Below are 17,726 nucleotides of genomic sequence, written 5' to 3'. Positions count from 1 at the left end.
GTCTTACATTGATGTGAACTCCTGGGACACTCAATATTTAACCTTCCAGCTGGAGCCAACTGGAAACTGACAGATGAATTACCTATGTGCAGTTATTACAGCTTAAGTTATTAGAAGTTCTTAGTTCCTGGGTAGGAACTTTTAACAGTTGTTTAAAAAGATGTGATTCCAAACTATCCACTGAATGTTTGTAATTATTCTCATGGACAAAATATACAGCCAGCATTAGCCAGAGAGGTTGCCTATGCTATCAATTGTGGTGAATGCAGAGACTCATGTCTGTTCACAGTATAAGGCTACATACAGAACACCCAAACAAGAAATCTATAGGACCCACTATATAGTTCAGTGCATTATGGAATATAGGGAGAAAGAGTGCAGGAGCCAGAAGATGAGAAGAAGGAATGGAAATGCAATATTGTGCTCATGCACAGCCAAGGAAACCATCGTCTGTCTCTCAACTCCGCAGCTATCTGCACAAGAGTGGAGACCTCACCAGCACAGGAAGGAACAGTGAGAGGCTCAGTGGGCCCATCCCCCATTCTACTGAACTTTTGGCTACTGGCAGATCTTTGGAGAGAGGTCAGCATTGCCTGGGCTCAAGTGGAAAGGTTGAAACCCAGGACCCCACAGACAGCCTTGTTTAAACTCTGTGGGTCACAAGACAAGACCAAAGATGTGATTGTAAGAAAGATCCTTGTAAAGAAGAATATTTGAAGGGATTGTAAGGGAAATGAGAGAGGAGGAATGGAGGGGAAATCACAGAAATGCATTACACATGTGTCTTAGTTAGAGTTTTACTGCTGTGAACAGACACCATAACCAGGGCTACCCTTAAAAGGCCAGCATTGTATTGGGGCTGGCTTACAGGTGCATAGGTTATCTGTTATCATCAAGGCAGGAACATGTCACTATCTAAGCACGCATGATACAGGAATCGCTGAGAGTTCTACATCTTCATCTGAAAGCTGCTAGGAGAATACTGGCTTTCAGGAAGGTATATTGAGGTTCTTAAAGCCCACATTCACAGTGATTCACCTATTCCAACACTATTCCTCTCAATAGTGTCAATCCCTGGGCCAAGCATATACAAACCATCACATTCCACTCCCTGGCTTTTATAGGCTCATTCAAACCTATGTGTAGGGCCATGCCTATGTGTAGGGCCATGCCTACACATAGCATGATAAAAATATGCATTTAGTCAAACTTCCAAAGCACAAAAAGTCTAAACTATGTTGTATCAACAATGTTAAAAGTCCAGTGATAAAGATCTCTTCTGAGACTCACTCAGTCACTTAACTGTGATCCCCACAGCAAGACAGGAAGCCATCTGTACAAATCCAAACTCTGCATTTCCATGTCTGAAGTCAAAGCTATAGTATTCAGATCTCCAACTCCATTTTGATCTTTGTTGACTACAATAAACTTCTTTCTCCTGGGCAGGTTCTTCTTCCTGTTAGCAGCTGTCTTCAGCAGGGATCCCATGGCCGTGACATCTTTAACATCTTTGGGTCTCCAAGGAACCTTCAACCTCACAGCTTCATGCTCCAATATCTGAGATCTACACATGATTTTCTGGGAACCTCCAAAGTGCTGGCATCAGTTTTTCCTTTCTCTGCCCTGTAGCACTCTAAGCTCATGTTGATCCACTGGCACTGCCGTTCTTGGTGATCATCCCATGGGACTGGTATCTCCAGGACACTGGGGTCTTCTACAGCATGGATTCACCTAATGTCCTCTCTTCATGGTGCCAAGCCTCAACCCTTTTTCTTTTTTTCTTTTCTTACTTTTTTTTTTCTTTTCTTACTTTTTTTTTTTTTTTTTTTTTTTTTTTTTTTTTTTTTTTTGGTTTTTCGAGACAGGGTTTCTCTGTGTAGCCCTGGCTGTCCTGGATCTCACTCTGTAGACCAGGCTGACCTCGAACTCAGAAACCTGTCTGCCTCTGCCTCCCAAGTCCTGGGTTTAAAGGTGTGCACTACCATGCCAGACTTTTTTTTCTTTTGACTCAACCCTTTTTCATGACTCCTTCAGTCCTGGGCCATCAACTGCAACTGAGGCTGTACTTTTTACCAATGGCCTTCCATGGTCTCTCACAGTGACAAGCCTCATCTGTTCTTCATGGTGTCTTCATGCCTTCAAAACCAATATCACCTTGGCGACTCTCTCACCTTACCAAGTACAGCTGTAGCACAAGGTACTATCTTGGCTATCTCTGGAACAGAATATCTTTGTGCTCTCACCAAACCCTTCCCAGAAGCTTTCACCTCAGTGATACCAGTCTCTTCTAAATCACCACTAATGTCTTAGCTCCAGCCAACCAGCATCAATTGTCTCAGGAGTTCTTTCTATTCTTGATTCTATAACCTGAGCCACGTGGCCAAAGCTGTTGAGTTTTGCTGCTTATTTGGGCTGGAACATGGCCCCTTTTTCTATTTCATTATCAACAGCTTTCTGTTTTCCAAATTTCTCACTGCCTAAGTTTGGATTTCCTGGAACTTACAGAGTAGATTAACCTTGAACTCAAGAGATCTGCAGGGATCTGTCTCCTATAATGCTGGCATGAAATGTGTGTACCACTATGCTTGGATTTAAGCATTTCTTTCCCTAGAACCTGCTTTGTTCCAGATGGGCCTTGAACCCAGAGAACTCTTTGGCTTTGTCTTCTGGGATTAAAGATGTGTCCCACCATGCCTGGATGTAAATTTAACTGGATGGGATCTTACTCCAATATCTCTTAATCTCTTAACAGTCTCCTAGAATGTAGGATTCAGTTCCAATTTACTTCCTGGTACAGCTTTAATACTAGTATCATATATTTTATATTTATCCTTTCTAAGCTTGCTATGCTTGTTCAAAATGCTCTTTATGGGACTTAACCAGAGAACAATGACTCTGCTGGGATTTTTTTGAGACTTTGTTTGTGAAAGCATTTAATATAAATCTTTGTATCTTAGACTCAGGTAGACTGTTCAGATAAGGGCGAAAAGCAGCCACATTCTTCACCAAATTACCACAAAAATAGACGCTAAACAACAAACTGAAATTCTTCTCCAGTGAGCCCTCTTGGGCCTGGTCTGCACAGTTCAAATAATATCACCAAAAAGTCATTCCTATTCTTCCTAGGCTATTGTGTTAAGCCGAACTTAAAGCATTCCACTGCTTTCCAAATCCAAAGTCTCCAAATGCACACTCTTCCTGACAAAAGCATGGTCAGGTGCATCACCCTAGTGATAGGCAAACCCTAGTCCCTGGTACCAATTTCTGTCTTAGTTAGGGTTTTGCTTCTGTGAACAGACACCATGACCAAGGGCACTCTTACAAGGGCAATGTTTAATTGGTGCTGGCATACAGGTCCAAAGTTTTAGTCCATTATCATCAAGGTAGGAACATGGCAGCATCCAAGCAGGCATAGTCTAGGAGTAGGTGAGAGTTCTACATCTTCATTTAAAGGCTGGTAGCAGAATGCTGGCTTCCAGTTTGGTATGATGAGGGTCTTAATGTACACACTCACAGTGACATACCTACTCCAACAAGGCCATACCTTCCCGTAGTGCCAATCTCTGAGCCAAGCATATATAAATGATCACACTATGCAACTGTATATTTTAATAAATAAAAATGATAAATTTGAAACAGATATGTTTTTAAGATTTCTTATTTCATGTGAGAACATTTTAACTCTCTTCAGACACATAAAAAGAGGGCCTCTGATTCTATTACAGATGGTTGTCAGCCACCATGTGTGTTGGTATCACCAGATGTGAAACCCATGACATCACATAAGGGAGACCTGCAGAGATGTTGCCAAAGCAACAGCCACCATATTTCCAGTATCCACTTGGCTCACCTCCCACCTGTATCTGTGAATACATCATCATCCATATATGAAGAAAGCAACTACCCCCTGTTCTTTCTCTCTCTTTCTGCCTTTCTTTCCACTGCCACATTGCCTCTTTCTCTCTCAATAAACCACATGTGAAACTTTTTGGACTTGTGTGGTCCTTCTGAACCCATGCAATGTTCAAGATCATAATAATGTGTTTGCTGGCAATTGAAATCAGGACCTCAGAAAGAACAGTCAGAGTTCTTAATCTCTGAGCCACCTCTTCAGCCAGAAGCAGAAAATTTTATGTAAAGTATGTAATGAATTTTTTTTGTATTTGGTATCTATCATATTGTAAATCAGCAATTATTTTAAAAACAGAATATAACAAACTAAATTATTAATACCAAGCCCCAAACTAAGGACAATAAGTACTACATGTCAGTTCATCTCATCTTTAATAATGATGAAAGATAATTAATATTTTTAACCCAAAAATGGAGAATTTCTCCTAGATAATCTTGCATTCATTTGTATCAATTTCTTCACCTTTTCAGTGAGAACTTAAGCTATCATGCTCCAAATGTCATCGCTAAGGAATCCGATTACTGCTGGGAAGATCAGGTTCCAAGTCATTCTCAGCTAGACACTGTGTTTGAGGCTAACTGGGCTCCAAAAGACACTGCATCAAAACAAAAACAATCAAACAGAAACCCATACATAATGAGTAACTATAAAAACATCCTCATCAGCTCATTAAGTAAGTAGGATTTATGGAGAGTATCTCAGAGTTTCTGTTGATTCAACAACAAAAGTGACCAAAAAGCAAGTTGGGTAGGAAAGGGTTTATTGAGATCAACTTAAGCATTGTAATGTTCATCACATAAGGAAAGTCAGGACAGGATCTAATGCAAGGCAGGGACCTAGAGACCGCATCTGAAGGATGGATGGTACTACATGCTGGCTGGCTTCACCAGAATTGCTCTGCTTTCTTTCTTTCTTTTTAAAAAATAAAACATTTATTTTATGTTTATATGAGTATACTATTGTTGTCTTCAAATACACCAGACAAAGGCATTAGATCCAGTTACAAATGGTTGTGAGGCGCCAAGTAGTTGCTGGGAATTTAACTCATGACCTTTGGAAGTGCACCCTGTGCTCTTAACCACTGAGCCCTTTCTCTAGCCGCTCAGCCTGCTTTCTAACAGCACTCAGGACACCAGCTAAGGGATTATACCACCACCATGAGCTGGGTGCTTCCCCATCACTCACTAGTTAAGAAAATGCCCTACAGCTATTTTATGGAGGCATTTTCTCCATTGAGGTTCCTTCTTCTCTGATGATTCTAGTTTGTGATAAATTGTCATAAAACTAGCTAGTACAGAGGGATCCTTCTCTGGTGATGGATCGGGAGTCCTTACTTGGGAATTTGGGTATAGTCACAATAAAAAAGACAGGGTACTTGTGATATGAAATGGCTCTTGTGGCATTTCAGGGTAAACTCTGGATGTGAAGTCACTTAACCTCTAGGATTAAGTCATGAAAGAAAATTAAAATGCAAGGTCCATGACTCATGCGGCTTGCTAGTTAGGCTTTTTGGGCCTAGATCAAAGAACAAAGGCTGTAAAGTCATCCCAGGAATTGGCTAGCCATAAAGACAGGGAGGACATATAAGAATGTCAGGACTGGCCCAGCTACTCCCTATCTCCCGCCCTCTGACATGGGCTAAATATTAACCAGATGCTCTTCTGTTACCTCACTCTGCACATACAGTTTGCTGATGTTTAAACTCTCCAATTGTGTGAAGCCACGCCATTTCTTCCCCTATCCCCACTCTTTTTCTATATAAAATCCTAGCTTCTGAGCCTGGTGGTTGACACCTCTGTTCCTGCATGAGATACGTGTTGGCCCGGAGCTCCATCATTAAACTACCTTGTGTGTTTGCAGCTAGACAGTCTCTTGTCATTCTTTGGGTGCATGCTATCTCGTGACTTGGGTGGGGGTATCCCATGGAGGTCTTTCAGTCAGATGTATAGCATTTGGCAAGAAGCTCTCCAGAATAACCTTGCTAAGGTAAAGATGTTTGGGCTTGTCTTGTTCGGGTTTTTTGTTTGTTTGTTTGTTTTTTGTTTTTTGAGACAGGGTCTCTGTATAGCCCTGGCTGACCTGGAACTCACTTTGTAGACCAGGCTGGACTCGAACTATGAATTCTGCCTGTCTCTGCCTCCCAAATGCTGGGATTAAAGTCGTGCACCATCTTGTATATTTTATCTGTAGAAACTACTCTTGGAATAATTGCCCACTCCCAGATCTGCTAGTTCTCAAGATCCTTTGCAGCCCTACACATTACAGGCTATTGGTTACTAGGGGATGTATCTGTACTTTGACAGGTCTGTCCCTTGTGAAATATCTAGAATTTACTGTCATAACTTCTTCATTCAATCTTTTTCCACAAACGGAATGTACTCATCAGAAATATGAGTGTTTTTAAATATCTTAAACATTGATGCATAATGTAAGAAAATATCCAGTTAGGCTCTTAGTGTAGACTAAGTGATCCTTTGGCCCTTTTCAGGCATTTCTTCTAGCCCCTCCCCAGTCTTTTGTGACTCTGCTGACCATAGAATCTCTCTCTAACAAGGACCCACAGCTGCTATAGTAGGCTAGTACTTAGCTTGGAAACCTTCATCCTCCTTTCTGCCCTCCACTCTGGACTCTCTAGAGTTACTACCCTCGGTCCTCCTGCTGCCTGCCCACATGACCTGCCCAACTACCAAACCTATTCTCCACTCCCTAGGGACTCAGGCTTTGGGCAATGATACAGAGATGTCCTAGCTCATTGCTGCCACCTATAGTAAATTCTCCATCTGACCTTATTCCCATTCACTTCTCAGTTTATCTTGTCTTAATTTACTGGGATAGCATTTAGCAGGATAAATTTGCCTGAAATCCATCTTGTCTTGACTACCTCCTAACCTGCTGGAGTTAAGACAGAGTACCACTACATTTGGCTTAATGTTTAAAAATTTCATGTACATAGTGAATTTAGGAAGATTGTCAAGGTGGTTTGAATATGCTTGACAGAGAGAATAGTAGTATTAGGAGATCTGTCCTTGTTTGGGGAAGTGCATCACTGTGGGAGTAGGGTTTTGTTAATTTTGGTCCCCAAAACTGCTCACAAAAGTGTCCATATGTGAGATGCTCAGGGATCCACCAGGTTGATTCTGACTGGTAAGTACAGATGCTGACAACCAATGGCTGGGCAGGACTGGAAGAGGAGAGAGTTTTATGATTCATAGGCTTGGGAGAGATAAGGAGGAAGAGGAGATTTGGCATGTGCTGGGGGAGGGTCAGGAGATACCACCCATGAAAAGGTGAGGAATAGAGAGCATAGACACCATGTAGGAGACAGAGAATAGTGGCCCTGAAAGAGCTGCGTGACTGTGTAAAGGACAGCAAAGTTGGAATATAGAGGTTTGGTAGCAATAACTTAGGAATATCAAAGGGAGATGGATTGGCCATATAGGGGCCAGGAAGTGGCCCTGCCATTGAGTTGTTTTAGGCATATAAAATATAAGTGCTCTGTGTGTGTGTGTGTGTGTGTGTGTGTGTGTGTGTGTGTGTGTGTGTGTTTCATTCAGGAACGTAGAACACTGGGGCTGGTAGATAGTAAGTCGGAGCAGCTGCTGCTACTGGGATCAATTTGAGTAGTTTAATTGGGAACAGCTATAGTCCTTAACCTCTCCAACATGTTTAAAATTAGAAAAAAATAAGGCGGCCACTCATCCTGGACCTGACATGCTTCTTACTGAGATAATGAAAAATCATCAATTCATCACAACTACAAAAACAAAGATCAAATGAGCATGTTATTGTTACTGATTAAGAGATTGTTTTTTATTTTTCAGTATCCTGATACTAAGGAAATAGTTGCAGTTTTAGCTTCATGCTCTCAATGGTCAAACATCAATGTCCCTTGGAATCTTAAAAATGTAAGTTAAAAAATTATAAGAATGTAAACATAAGGCTTGGAAATAAGGGGCAAGTCTTTAATCCGACCACCTCTGGAGCAGAAGCAGGATGATCATAGAGTTCAAATTCAACCTGGTCTGTGTAGTATTGAATTCCAGGACAGCCAGGGCTACATGGAGGAACCCAGTCTCAATAATAAAAAACAAAAACAAGGAGGAGGAGGAGGAGGAGGAGGAGGAGGAGGAGGAGAAGGAGGAGGAGGAAGAGAAGGCAATGATTGAGTTTTAATAAATAAAGTTTTATCTATGAAGTTTAGGATGGCTGGATGTTTCCAGAATGGAAAGAAATTAGAAAGTTTATGAAAGTTGCAAGTGTCCAAGTAAGTTATTAAAGATATGTAAATGATAAACCTTAGAGATGATAGACAGGAGCCGGGCATGGTGGCACATGCCTTTAATCCCAGCACTTGGAAGGCAGAGGCAGGCAGATTTGTGAGTTCAAGGCAAGCCTGGTATACAGAGTGAGTTCCAGGACAGCCAGGGCTATATAAAGAAACCCTGTCTCAAAAAACCAGAAAAAAAAAAGATGATAGACAGGATATTTTAATTTGTAAACCAAGAACCAATGAATTTATGTCCAGCCTCTACTTAAATCAACAGAGTTCTCGTTAGCTTTGACCAATCCTGGTAACAGTTATAAATACTTGCTTCTAAAGCTTTATGTGAGCTGTTTCAATTATCACAGATACAAAACAAAGATACATGCAAACAAGATAATCATTGTGTTTTAAACTTTGTTATATTAAATGACTCTAAAAACAAAACCTGACCCATCCAGCAGGTCCAGTTATTCGAGGGTCTCGAGGGGACTTTCTCCTAATAACCAAATGGGGGGTAGAGAGAGACGAGGGCCTTGTGCGAATAATGAAACGGAACCATTCTGAATTGCATCAAAGCCCCAAGTGTATTGAGAAAGGCCCAAGGCTTAAATGCACAAGCAAAAGGGGAAGTACATATACTTATCAGTGGGAAGGGTGGGATAATACAAGCAAAAGGAGAAGTACTTATCAGTGGGAAGGGAGACAATAGAAATTCTTTCTTCCATTGCATACACTAGCAAGATTTTGCTGAAAGGACCCAAATATAGCTGTCTCTTGTGAGACTATGCCGGGGCCTAGCAAACACAGGAGTGGATGCTCACAGTCAGCTATTGGATGTATCACAGGGCTCCCAATGGAGAAGCTAGAGAAAGTACCCAAGGAGCTAAAGGGATCTGCAACCCTATAGTTGGAACAACATGATGAACTAACCAGTACCCCGGAGCTCTTGTCTCTAGCTGCATATGTATCGAAAGATGGCCTAGTGGGCCATCACTGGAAAGAGAGGCCCATTGGACTTGCAAACTTTATATGCCCCAATATAGGGGAATGCCAGGGCCAAAAGAATGGGAATGGGTGGGTAGGGAAGTGGGGGGCGGTATGGGGGACTTTTGGGATAGCATTGGAAATGTAATTGAGGAAAATATGTAATAAAAAATATTAAAAATTAAAAAAAAAAGAAATTCTTTCTTTTGGCAGCTACACCTGGAAGCAGGAACTTGGTGGTATCAGGGTGTGGTCAGGACATCAGAGATGACTTAGGGCTGGAACATCCCGTGGTTGTTCTCTGAATCGATGTGTCGGGGGCCCGCTTTTGACCCCCTTTTCTTCTCAGGGGGAGAGACCCAATTTAGAGATCAAGAGTTGTCTTAATAGCTCCCAACAAAAACCAACCCAACATTCATTTTAAAATGTCTGAGCTTCATCTGCATGTTGCTCAGAGTTTAAGTGACAAAACTGTGAAAGCTGCTATGGTATTTCTTTTTTGTTTGTTTGTTTGTTTGTTTCTGGTGTTTGTTTGGTTTGGTTTGGTTTGGTTTGGTTTGGTTTTTGGTTTTTCCAGACAGGGTTTCTCTGTGTACCCCTGGCTGTCCTGGCACACACTTTGTAGACCAGGCTGGCCTCAAACTCAGAAATCTGCCTGCCTCTGCCTCCTGAGTGCTGGGATTAAAGGTATACACCACTATATCCAGCTTGCTATCGTATTTCTAACAAACCTTGAAAACTACAGCAAAGAGGACATAATGTTCATAGAGGACATGTAGTGTTTTGTCTTCCTAGGTCAGTCATGATGAAGGACAATGAAACCCCTCTGGTAAATGGTAGCTTTTAGAGAGGGAATGGGGAGTATCGAGAGAATAAACTCTAAATATCCTATACTTTACAGGAATTCAAATGTGGATCTGGCACTATGTATGGGTGATGCAATACATAGTTTATAATTGTGTGGGATTTGTGCTGGGTACCTTATTGTCAACTTGATACATAGTCACTTCAGACTCTGTATAGGAGCAGACAGGAATTCGCTGTCTCCTGGCTGAATGAAGTTCTTGTTTTCCTCTGGTCTCAGGTCTATAATTCACTGCTTCTGTTCTTGTACATTAGTGTGTACAGAATGAGCAAAATGCTTACACCACGTTTATCTCCGTGAAATGTCTGTGTCATTAGGAAGCTGGGGTATTCTTCTACAGGAGTAGCAATATTTGATCCATACTTTTCCCCTTTGTAGAGAGCAGCATTATACATTGAGAAATGAACAACATTGTTGTGTCTACATAGTTGGATCACAGAGTTGATCTGAGAACTTGCCAAGCTTATTTTTTTTTTTTTTTTTTTTTTTTTTTGGTTTTTCGAGACAGGGTTTCTCTGTATAGCCCTGGCTGTCCTGGAACTCACTTTGTAGACCAGGCTGGCCTCGAACTCAGAAATCCGCCTGCCTCTGCCTCCCAAGTGCTGGGATTAAAGGCGTGCGCCACCACGCCCGGCTGCCAAGCTTATTAAGACTACTTCCAGTATGCTTTTGAGTAGATGTTGCAGCTATCCCTATTGAGGTCTCAGGAGGAGGAAGGGAAGTAGGAAATCAACACAGAGGCAGACAGACAACAAAATCCTGATCTGCAGTGATTTTAAACAGCTGCAATTAGCTGAGATTTTCACAAGGGTAGAATAATTGGGGTAAAGCTTTATCATTATCAATTGGCTCTGAAATTATTTTTTGGCATCTTGTAAATCATGATTATATTGAAACATAAATCTAACTGGTTAACTTTTAAGCTTTAAGAGTCTTGTTTCTCCCTGGAAATTAGGTGGTGCTATGGCTGATCATGGGGTGAATGGGAATTGCATGGTAGTGAGGTAAACTCAGGAGCAGGAGGGGGCCACTGGGTAGATGGTTAGCAAAGGGACACTGAGTGAGATGGCATAGTGGAGGCCCTGTGGCCCTTCCTGGCCAGACAGTTGGCAGGCAGAGGGACTGCCAAGTGAGAGCTCCTACAGGGCTACAGTGGCTCCCTGTGGCCCTGGGCAGGAGCACTGCAGCTTGCTGGCTGCCTTGCAGGCACTAGCACTGGAACATGCAGGTTCTCTTTTTAAATATTTCCCACAAGAAGGTATGTGCTAAAGGGCCATTAAGGGTTTGGTTTTTGTTTTGTTGTTACATTTTTTCTTTTTTTTAATTAGATATTTTCTTTATTTAGATTTAATTTTTTTAAACAAGAATTTGTTTATTATATGTAAGTATATTGTAGCTGTCTTAGACACCAGAACAGGGCATAAAAGTTGTGAACCACCATGTGGTTGCTGGAATTTGAACTAAGGACCTCCTGAAGAGCAGTCAGTGCATTGTCTTCTGCTCCAAAATAAATTCTGTGGCTGAAGAATTTGTAGGAAACATTGTCTTATTAATAGTTTTACCTGGGCGTGGTGGTGTACCCCATTAATCCCAGCAGTTGGGAGGCAGAGGCCAACTGTAAACCATAAACCTGTTGCTTGGCCTTTTGATGCTTTTCCTCAGAATAGGAAACTTATATTCAAATTTTTATTTTGCCAATATTTTTAAAGTTGAAATAAGGTTATCACTGGAGCACTCAGCAAAGTGAGCAAGTGGTTAGCAATATGAATCATATTATCAGAACAATAAAAACCAATTCCTGAAGAGGCAGAAACTGTATGTGATCAAAGGGACTGTGCATACAGTCATAATATCAATAAATGCCCTATCACTAGCTCTCAATCTCAGGTAAATCTGCAGATCACCTGGTGTGCCTGTCAGTGATCCAATTAAATGCCCCAGAGCTACAGTGTCTGGGGATCTACAGTGTCAATAAAACTCTGGTGGAATGTGAACCCCTGATATTCCACACGATAAGGAGCTATAGACTTTTAAATAGGAGCATGGATCTTGGTTTGTCACTAAGGTCTATAATACAAGGGAGATGAGGTGTTTATAAGGAAATTTCAACCTAAAATGACAAGAAAGAGTGTGCCTTCAGGAGTGAAATGTTTTGTGGAGAATTCAAGGTTCCAGTGTCCAGTGACCTAGCATGTCTCCCTCAGTGAAGTTAGGATGTTGAAGAGGGGACGGACCATCATCTTATCCATCAGTAGGCCTCAGTACTCCATCTACGGATTTTTGATAGCCTCACCTTAGTGGCTTCAGAGAAAATTATGTTTCATGGACCTGCACAGGATGCTTTGAAGCACTTCAGATCTGTAGGTATGGTCATCTCTTGTTACAAGAGCTTCTTCAATCACAGGATCTGCAAACGAGAACAGGGGATATCAGGGATGCAGACTTAACTGTGTGTAGGTTTCTCAACTTTAAATACCAGTGGTTAAATTGGTGGCAGGTTTTTTTGTTAGGTTAACAGTACTGGCTTGTTATTCAGGTTTTCTTCCTTCTCTAGTCCTGCATGCATGCTTGTTTCTTACTGAACCCTTTGTTGTGCTTCCCAGTTGTGGTGACCCTCTTAGTCAACATGCTGGCTTTAGGCCCACTTATTCATCTTTTGAACAGCTTGGGAAAAGGCCACGTACAGATGGTGATTTTCAGTTTTCCCCTAGGGTATGATCTGACTCTAAGCTGCTGTGGAGATGTCACTCAACTCAGGAGTCTGTTCTAATTTCAGATTCAGGCCTTGCTTCTGGACTATAGAGACTATAATATTCATAAGACTTCATATTTTTGGTATGCCTGGTTTTGTCAGAGTCAGATTGTATGGTGAGTGCTTTTCATAAGTTTATGCAGTCAGCTTCATCTTTTAGAAATATGGATACAGTTATGGAGGATTCTCTGACTCTAAATATGGGCTTAACACTTGCCATTCCAGCACTATTTATTTGTTAGTGATTAATCATTGTCATTCAAAATGTCCAATATATTTGATTCTATGGAGTCAAATAAAAATGTATGTGGAGTTCAAATATTTGTTTCCCAGGAAGATTTCGAATGTATCCATCAGGTCTAAATCTATTGTAATTCTACATCTGTTCTATGTCTATTTATTGTATATGTGCAAAAATATAAATAGTATCAGCATAAACATATGGGCACCTTTCAGAGCCCAGAGCTGCCTGTGTCTTATGAGAGAGGATTACAAATCTATGAAATGCAGTTTTCCAGTGACCCAGGAGCATTGGGTTGAGGGTGAAAGACAATTGAATGTGTACATATAAATAAATGGGAAAAGAGTCTGTGATTGCTCCCATTTTTTCTCCTGTGTAATTGTGATGAGTAATGGAGAAAGAATATGGATAAATAACAGTACTTATACCCCCTAGGATATATGGTGGAATTTTAAAAGGAGTACACAAGAGATTGTGATGTAAAACTGTGTCCTGGAGGTCTCTTGAAATTCTGTATAATAGACTGGCCTTTGTGTGGGCTGTGCTGACCCAAACCACAGCTTTCCCTAAGGCTGTTGCTCCTGTTGCTTGTCAGCCTGTCCACTTCAGGTTCTCTGTTGGCTTTTGCTATGGGGAGTTGTTTGCCTCTTAAATTTCATATGCATCTGCAACCATTACAGTCTTCACCTAAGAAATTGAAACTAAGGCAACACTGAAACACATTTGTGAGCTTTTATTCCCCAGTGTGCTCTTGAGCATGAGCAGCAACTTGGGAGGCTTCTGCAGGGGATCCTCCTCAGCTCCTATCTTGTTCCAGGAAGTTGGCAGCCATCCATGGCTTAGTACACAGCAGCAAGCAGGCTTCCACCAACTTGAGGCTGTATGACTTGTGCATACATAACCTATTTTATTTTTTATTTTTTATGGTTTTTTGAGACAGGGTTTCTCTGTATAGCTCTGGCTGCCCTGGAACTCACTTTGTAAACCAGGTTGACCTCAAACTCAGAAATCTACCTGCCTCTGCCTCCTGAGTGCTGGGATTAAAGGCGTGTGCCACCACTCCCAGCTTGTGCAAACATAAACAAAGCTTGCCTTTACTTTAAAGCATTTTTTGTTTCACCATGAAGTTGGATATGATCCTTTTATGTGGATAAACTTAAAATCTTAAAAACAATTCATTTAATTACTTAAGTCTCTTAAAAATGAAACTTCATACTATGGCTCAAGACTTGCCGTCTTTAAAGGGCTCTTCATGGGCATTGTAATTGTCTACAATAAGCCTTAGACAGGCAATGAGGAAGTTATGATCACCTATTTTCACATAAGAAAATGCAAACTCTGGTTATTAAAATGAATAATTAGTAAGTATACCTTCATTCTGTGGCTACAGATTCTCATACAATTGCTTATTTGATTACAACTTGCTAAGATATGGGCACTAATAAAATAGAATCTCAATTTCTAAGAACATACCCTTGTAGCTGCTTGTATTCTTATGTTCATTTGGTCCCCAAAACTGCTCACAAAAGTGTCCTAGAATATCTTACATTAGGAGAGAGTTTTATGATTCACAGACATGGGAGAAATAAGGAGGATGAGAAGATTTGGCATGTGCTGGGGGAGGGTCAGGAGATACCACCCAGGAGAAGGTGAGGAATAGAGAGCATAGCCACCATGTAGGAGACAGAGGATAGTGGCCCTGAAAGGGCTGCCTGACTGTGAAGGACAGCAAAGTTGGACTATAGAGTTTGGTAAGCAATAACTTAGGAAGATCAAAGGGAGATGGATTGGCGATATAGCAGAAAGGAAATGGCCCTGGCATTGCGTTGTTTTAGGCATATAAAATAGAACTGCTGTGTGTGTGTGTGTGTGTGTGTGTGTGTGTGTGTGTGTGTGTGTGTGTGTGTGTGTGTGTGTGTGTGAGTGTGAGTGTGAGTGTGTATTTCATTCAGGAAAGTAGAACATTGGGGCTGGCAGCTAGTAACTCAGAGCAGCTGCTGCCACTGGGATCAATTTGAGTGCCAGGACAGCCAGGGCTGTTCAATTGGGAACAGCTGCACTCCTTAACCTCTCCAACATGTTTAAAATTAGAAAAAATGAGGCTGTCACTCATCCTGGAACTGATATGCTTCTTACTGACATAATGAAAAATCATCAATTCATCACAACTACAAAAACAAAGATCAAATGAGCATGTTATTGTTACTGATTAAGAGATTTTTTTTTATTATTCCGTATCCTGTTACTAAGGAAATAGTTGCAGTTTTAGCTTCATGCTCTCAATGGTCAAACATCAATGTCCCTTGGAATCTTTAAAATATAAGTTTAAAATTATAAGAATGTAAACATAAGGCTTGAAAATAAGGGGCAAGTATTTAATTTGACCACCTCTGGAGCACAAGCAGGAGGATCATAGACTTCAAGTTCAACCTGGTCTGTGTAGTAATGAATTCCAGGACAGCTAGGGCTACGTGGAGGAACCCAGCCTCAATAACAAATACAAAAATGAGAAGGAGAAGGAGGACGAGGAAAAGAAGGCAATGATTGAGTTTTAATAAATAAAGTTTTATCTATTAAGAGTAGAATGGCTGGATTTTTCCAGAATGGAAAGAGAAATTAGAAAGTTTATGAAAGTTGCAAGTGTCCAAGTAAATTATTAAAGATATGTAAATGTTAAACCTTAGAGATGATAAACAGGAGCCGGGCATGGTGGCACACGCCTTTAATCCCAGCAATTGGGAGGCAGAGGCAGGCTGATTTCTGAGTTCAACACAATGGTGTAAAGAGTGAGTTCTAGGACAGCCAGGGCTATACAAAGAAACCCTGTCTCAAAAAAAAAAAAAAAAAAAGAGAGAGAGATGATAGACAGGATATTTCAATTTGTAAGCCAATGACCAATACATTTATGTCAAGCCTCTACTTAAATCAACAGAGTTCCCACAAGCTTTGACCAATCCTGGTAACAGTTATAAACACTTGCTTTTAAAGCTTTATGTGAGCTGTTTCAATTATCACAGATACAAAACAAAGATACATGCAAACAAGATAATTATTGTATTTTAAACTTTGTTAGATTAAAGTACTCTTAAAAACAAAACCCAACCAACATTCATTTTGAAATGAGCTTCATCTGCATGTTGCACAGAATTTAAGTGACAACACTGGGAAAGCTATGGTATTTCTTTCTTTTCTTTTCTTTTCTTTTTTTTTTTTCTTTTTTTTTTTTTGAGACAGGGTTTTTCTGTATAGCCCTGGCTGTCCTGGAACTCACTTTGTAGACCAGGCTGGCCTGGACCTCAGAAATCAGCCTGTCTCTGCCTCCTGAGTGCTGGGGTTAACGCATGTGCCACCACGCCTGGCTTGCTATCCTATTTCTAACAAACGTTGAAATCTACAGCAAAGAGGACTTAATGTTCAGAGAGGATATGTAGTATTTTCTCTTTCTAGAATAGTCAAGATGCAAGACAATGAGACCCCCTCTGGTAAATGGTCTGTTTTAGAGAGGCCAAGGAGAGTATCAAGAGAATAAACTCTAACCATCCTACACTTTACAGGAATTCAACTGTGGACCTGTCTCTATGTATGGGTGATGCAATACATAGGTTGTAATTGTGTGGCATTTGTGCTTTATTGTCAACTTGACACAAGCTACAGTCACTTCAGACTTCGTATAGGAGCAGACAGGAATTTACTGTCTCCTGGCTGAATGAAGTTCTTGTTCTCCTCTGGTCTCACGTGTAGAATTCATTGCTTCTGTTCTTGTACATGAGTGTCTACTGAGTAAGCAAAATGCTGACAAAATATCCTTGAAATATCTGTGTCATTAGGAAGCTGGGGTTTTCTTCTACAGGAGTAGCTATATTTGATCCATACTTTTCCCCTTTGTAGAGAGCAGCATTCTAGATTGAGAAATGAACAACATTGTTATGTCTACATAGTTGGATCATAGTGTTGCTCTGAGAACTTGCCAAGCTTATTAAGACTATTTCCAGTATGCTTTTGAGAAGATGTTGTAGCTATCCCCATTTGTATTGTTTTTGAAATAAACTAAAGTACTGAAAGAACCTAGTGGGGAAACCCCCACCCAATTCCCAATTCGGCGTGCACCCAAAAAATCACGAAGGACTATCTCTTGATGTAATTACATGAGGATGTTTAATTACGGAGCTCCGAACCGACATGCATCCCACACAGGAGATAACAGATGTTGGCCATGAGGCTCAAAAGCTAGGGGTTTTTATAGAAAAGGGGTGGGGCTGGGGGGAGGAATTGCTGCGGTTTCACTTGATTGGTCCATTTAAACATCAACAGACTGTTAGAAGGGCGGGAGATAGGGAGGCACTAGGCCGGTCAGGACATGTAACGAAGGGCCTGCCCGGGCATGTCCTGGCCTGTTCTGCTATGTTCTCAGCTCCAGGTTTCAAAGCTCACAAACAACTCTTTGGGCTATTTGACATACATTACATGAATCACAGGTCTCAAGTTTTATTTCCTTTCAGTACCAGATTCAAGACAACTGATGGATTGGCATAATGTAGAACAAAATTGTAATCATATTAGGAATACTGTCAATTAACTAACAGGAAATGTTTAATAATGTATTTTAACTATATGTTTGTAAATAGAAGCAACAGTAAATATCCTTAATTAACTTTGACATTACATTTGAGTGTGTTGTCTTACAGATGTGCTGGTGAAGAGTTCTTG

The sequence above is a fragment of the Mus caroli genome, unplaced genomic scaffold (genome assembly GCF_978045245.1).
Source record: "Mus caroli unplaced genomic scaffold, Mus_caroli_1 scaffold_4, whole genome shotgun sequence".
NCBI classification, from domain to species: Eukaryota; Metazoa; Chordata; class Mammalia; order Rodentia; family Muridae; genus Mus; species Mus caroli.
Note: the sequence above shows the minus strand (reverse complement) of the source record.